This window comes from Benincasa hispida, chromosome 1 (genome assembly GCF_009727055.1).
Source record: "Benincasa hispida cultivar B227 chromosome 1, ASM972705v1, whole genome shotgun sequence".
Lineage (NCBI taxonomy): Eukaryota > Viridiplantae > Streptophyta > Magnoliopsida > Cucurbitales > Cucurbitaceae > Benincasa > Benincasa hispida.
Window position 1 is genome coordinate 56,778,702 of NC_052349.1, and position 5,807 is coordinate 56,784,508.

At 33.8% G+C, this 5,807-nt stretch overlaps 1 long non-coding RNA gene across 1 annotated transcript; it reads left to right on the forward strand.

Annotated features, from left to right (window-relative positions):
* The first annotated feature begins 473 nt into the window (after positions 1-473).
* On the forward strand, positions 474-2,274 carry LOC120091503. Its single transcript, XR_005485726.1, has 2 exons — positions 474-848; positions 2,034-2,274. It is a non-coding gene; the product is annotated as an uncharacterized LOC120091503 (long non-coding RNA).
* Positions 2,275-5,807: the final 3,533 nt, after the last annotated feature.

Below are 5,807 nucleotides of genomic sequence, written 5' to 3' on the forward strand. Positions count from 1 at the left end.
TGCAATATCTTGTATTATTAGTAAGATATATAAGTGCACCAATTACACTAAGATATGGTATTTCAGGACCAAAAAGTTTTTCATTATCTTCTCAAGGTCGAAATATATCTTTCTTTATATCCAATGAATAGACTTCCATTGGAATATTTAATGGATGTGTTTTGTCCATATAAAATCTTTTCGAAATTTTTCCTGTATAAGTTGACTGGTGAATAAATATTCCATCTGCAAATTTGTAACACCCCGTATTTTTTTTAGTATTAATGTAATTTCAGTAATTTTTATTATTGGAGAGTATTTTTGGAATTTTGGATTTCAAGTGTAAGTGCGAGAATTTAATTAATGACAGAAATTAATTTCATTTTGGGAAGCAAGGAATTTAATAGTATAAAGTAGAATAAAGAAAAGAATAAAATATAATTTATATTTATTTCCTTTTTAGTTTATTATTATTTTATAACCCTCCCCCAAATTCGCTTCTCCCTCATGCGTGACCAAACCCCCCTTCGTTTTTTTTTTACCCAACCGTCGTCCTCCTCAGCCCGACCAGATCGCCAATCGTCGCCTCCGCCCGAGCTCTGTAGCAGGCCTCCACAGTCGTTCCTCTACGCATCGCCCACGAACCGCCCGAGCTCCGCTCCAGACCACCTCCATCCGAGCTCTATGGCAGGCCTCTATAGCTGCTCCTCTGTGCGTCGCCCACGAACCGACCAGCGCCGCTCCAGACTCATCTGCACCGGAGCCGCCGCCGCCAGTGCCGCTCCTCTCCTTCAATCGACCAGTTCTGTGTCGGATTCCTCTTGTCGCTACCGTCGTTGCTTGTGTTGTCATCGGATTTATCAACTTGGGTATGATTTCTGTTGTTTGAGGTTGTTTTCAATTGATTAATAACTGCTCATTTACTTTTGGCACCAATCGATTGAGGATGTATCAACTTTGGATTCATGTTCTTGAAGGTATTAAGGTGTCGCCAGTTGGAATTGTTTAGTAGATTTGGTGTGCCTCATAACACACCTTGGGTGAGTTTACCCGGATTTTTTCCAATATTTCGAGTATGTGTGATTAGGCCTTGGTTTTAATTTTAAAACTTGGTTGCGTTCTTATGTGGTCTTACTTGGAGTTGCTGGTTTCGTTGGCTGTCTGATATTATCTGCGGATTTTCGATTTAGGTAAGGTTAAATTGAAGATCTTTAAATAATTTGGTTAATTGGATTTAGACCCCAAAGGTGAGTTTAGAACTTGGACCAGGGGTGCTAAATTAATATTTGTAATGTATGTTATAGGGTGGGTTCAAAGTCTTCCAAGAGTTGTAAGAGGGTTAATTACTTGGATTAAATTGTGACCAAATTTAAGGTAAGTAATCTTACTACTGGAACTGCCCACAGGCCAGGCACTAGATGTATTTAGTATGATAGATGAATAGTATGACAGAACGATGGCATGATGGACTGATAGTTTAGTATAACCGATGTATGTTCATGATTGAGGATCTAAAAGATTTATTTGTGCACATAGATACTTGAATGCTAACATGAGATGATATTTGATTCTATGAGGTTGTATGTGATCTGTGGATATTGAGGCATGTATGTAGATTGTAAAGCCATGATGTTGAAGCATATATATATGTCATAGAACCATATTGTGATAATTATGATGTCGAAACTATGATAGTGATTTTACTGATTAGTTAGAATGCCTACCAGATATTGTGTTTTCTTCGGGATTCACCAGATTGTGTTTCCTTCCTTCGGGATTCACCTGATTGTGTTTCCTTTGGGATTCACTAGATTGTGTCTCCTTCAGGATTCACCGGTTTATGTTTCCTTCGGGATTCACAAAAACTAGTGTGCATATTTAGCTACAGTAGGATAGAAATCAGTTTTTCATGTATGTGTCCCATGAGGACTAGGGCAGTTTATATGTTCCACCAAAAGTAAGCATCTAGAGGACATAGATGCTTAACCTGACCCCAGTAGTGGGGTTACTTACTGAGTATTTTATACTCATTATTTCTCATATTGTTGTTTCAGGTAAAGGCAGAGATGCAACGACGATGGACAAGCGGAATTCGTGATCGAGCCACTAGGACTAGTTTTAATGCTTCCACTCATGAGACTTAGAATTCCTTTCATGTTTTACTTAATTTTCAGTTTTGATATTTGAAACCTACTATTAAGGATTGTTTTCAGACTTATTTATTAACATTTATGATTTATGGGTACTCTCTTATCGTCTTTAATGTTTACATTTAATAAAGGACTTTTGAACTTACCTTATTTATTTAGCATTTACTTCACCATAAAAGAGTGTCATTTTAAGTTTCATGCATGCATATATTTAGTAACGGCCTAACTTAAGTCCTAAAAGGGTAGGGTCGTTTACAAAAATGCTCAATTTACAAACCAAGGCAAAATTTTGTTTTTCCGAGATCTTTCATCCCAAATTCTTTCTTAAGATATTCAAAGCTCCTCAAGAGATCCAATTATATGCAAGTCATCAACATATACAATTATAATAGAAAATCCTTATTGTGATTTCTTTATAAAAACACACGGATATATTGGATTATTTTGATATCCTTCTTTTAATAAATATCCACTCAGGCAATTGTACCACATCCGTCCTGATTGTTTAAATCCATATAGTGATCTCTGTAATTTTATTGAATATCATTCCCAAAAATTTGATATATATGTTTTAGGTACCTTCAATCCTTTTGAGATTCTCATATAAATATCATTATCAAGAGATCCATATAAATATGTTGTGACTACATCTATAAGATGCATATCCATACTTTTATACACAGTTAAACTAGTTAAACATCCTGGTATAATGGCATTCACCACTGGAGAATATGTCTCATCATAATCAATACTAGGTCTTTGTGGAAAACCTTATGCAACTAGTCTTTCTTTGTATCTTGTGACCTCATTATTTTCATTTCTTTTTCTCACAAATACCCATTTGTATCCCATAAGTTTGAAACCTTCTGGTGTTCGACTACTGATCCAAAAACCTGTCGTTTGAAAGTGAGTTTAATTCTGCCTCGATTGCTTCTTTCCACTTAAGTCAATCTTTTCTATGTCGACATTTTTCAACAAATTTTAGTTCATGATCCTCATTGTCAGATATAATATCAAGAGCAACACTATACGCAAAAATTTTGTGAATAACTAATTCCATCTTTTTCCTGTCATAACATAGTTTATTGAAATCTCATTATTATCTTTAGATTTTTCACTTTCCTCACTAGTCATGTCAAGGATTTCTTCATAGGTATTTACATCCTCAACAAAGTATTTTTGACTTATTTTTCGTTTTCGAGAATTTTTATCTTTGGAACTCACTAGTCTGTCATGCTTCTGGCGTGTTCCAGATTCATTAGTGACAACTTGTTGTATTGGGATATCAATTTTTTATGGAACATTTGCAGCTGGTATATGTGACTTAGTTACTTTCTTTGCATCTATAAATGCATATGGTAATTGATTTGTTATATTTTGCAAATGAACATTGATCTGTACGGGGATCTAAATAAGACAATAATGATGCATTCCATGGAAATTTCTTTTTTCAATTTCTTAACTCCTCCTTCTAATGTTAGAAATTTTGTCTCATTAAAATGATAATCAATAAAGCGTGTAGTAAATATATCACCCTCAGGGGTTCAAGATATTTAATAATTGATGAGGAATCATATCTAACATATATTTCTAACCTCCTTTGGGGACCCATCTTACTGCATTGTGGTGGAGCAATTGGAACATCTGCACATCCAAAAATTCTACGATGGGAAATATTTGGCTCATGAACATAAGTTAATTATAATGGCGAGTACTTATGATAAGCTACTAGCCTAATGAGTACAATTGAGGCTGCATGCAAAATAGCATGTCCTCATATAGATGAATGAAGCTTAGCTCTCATAAGTAATGGTCTTGCAATTAATTACAAACATTTTATGAATGATTCTACTAAACCATTTTGTGTATGAACATGAGCCACAGGATGTTCAACACTTATCTCAATTGACATACAATAATTATCAAAAGCTTGGGATGTAACTTCACCAGCATTATCAAGATGAATGGTCTTAATTATATGATCAAGAAATTGTGCTCTTAACTTAATTATTTGAGCAAGTAATCTTGCAAATGCAAGATTTCGACTTGATAATAAGCACATGTGTGACCATCTACTGAATGCATATATTAGTACCATAAAATATATAAATGGTCCACATGGTGGGTTAATAGGCCCACATATATCAACATGAATTCGTTCTAAAAATGCAGGTGATTCAGTCTCTACTTTAGCTGGTAATGGTCTAATTATCAATTTTTCTTGAGAGTTGGCATCACATGATAATTCATTAGATTGAAGAATCTTCTGGCTCTTCAATGGATATCCATTTGAATTCTCAATAATTCTTCTCATCACTATAGATCCTGAATGACCCAATCGGTCATGCCAAATTGTAAATATGTTTGGATTCATGAACTTCAAGTTCATTGTTGCATATGTTTCAATTATTCGTATATGAGTATAATATAATCCAAAAGATAAAGCAGGCAACTCTTCCAATGTAGTTTTTCATTTGAGACAACGGATATGATATATAGATATTCCACATTATTCTTACTACCAGTCTCAATATGATAACCATTGCAACGTATATCTTTAAAACTTAAAAGATTTCTCTTTGATTAACTAGAGAACAATGCATTGTCAATTATAAATTTTGTTCCTCTAGGCAAAATAATATTTGCTTTTCTAAAACCTTCGATCAAGTTTGCAGAACCTGATATTATATTTCCTTTTTCTTTCAGCATTGTCAATTTGGAAAAGTATTTTTATTTGCAATTATTGTGTGTATAGTTGCACTGTCTGCCTTTGCTCATTTTCTAAATACCCAACATATAAAAATGATTTGTGTTTCTTCATTAAAAGAAAATAATTACAATAAGAAAAACAACACTTAAAATATACAAAAGTTACTAAAAGAACATAAAGATAGATAAAAGAAAACAACAACATTATGTCTAGATATTCCCAAAGTCAAAACAAACACTTAATGTTCTACCAACTATGTCAATCTTCTCTTCAAGAAATTCGAAGAAGTCCGCCACATCCAAATTTGTCATGTGGGATGGGTCAAATATGTCATTATCTTGGTATGCAAAATTTGCTTTCACATTTTTCTCTTTTTCCTTCAGGAAGGCTTGATAGAGGTCAACTAAGTATTTTGACGTACGACAAGTACATGACCAATGCCTAGTCATTCTGCATCAAAAGCATTTATTTTCAACACTCTTTGAATTTTTATCTTGTGGAGATTTTCCATTGTGATCATCATTATGTGGTTCTTTTGAAATTTAAATGATTAGAACGATCACCGCGAAAAATAATAATTATTTCTTTCTTTACCACGATCATGATCTCGACCACGACATTGACCACGATTATTAATATTCACAACATTCACTTCAGGGAATGGTGTTGTTCCAGTTGGTTGAGATTCATGGTACTTCATCAATAACTCGTTATTTTGTTCGGCCATAAGAAGACATGAAATTAGTTCAGAATATTGTTTAACCTTTCTCTCAATATTGCTACTGCAAGAGCATATTCGAGACATGAAATGTAGAAAATGTCTTCTCTAACATATCAGCATCAGTAATTTTCTCTTCGCATAATAATAATTTCGAACTGATTTTAAATACTGCGGAGTTGTAATTATTTACTAATTTGAAATCTTGTAGCCTCAAGTGCATCCACTCATAACGAGCTTTAGTAATAAT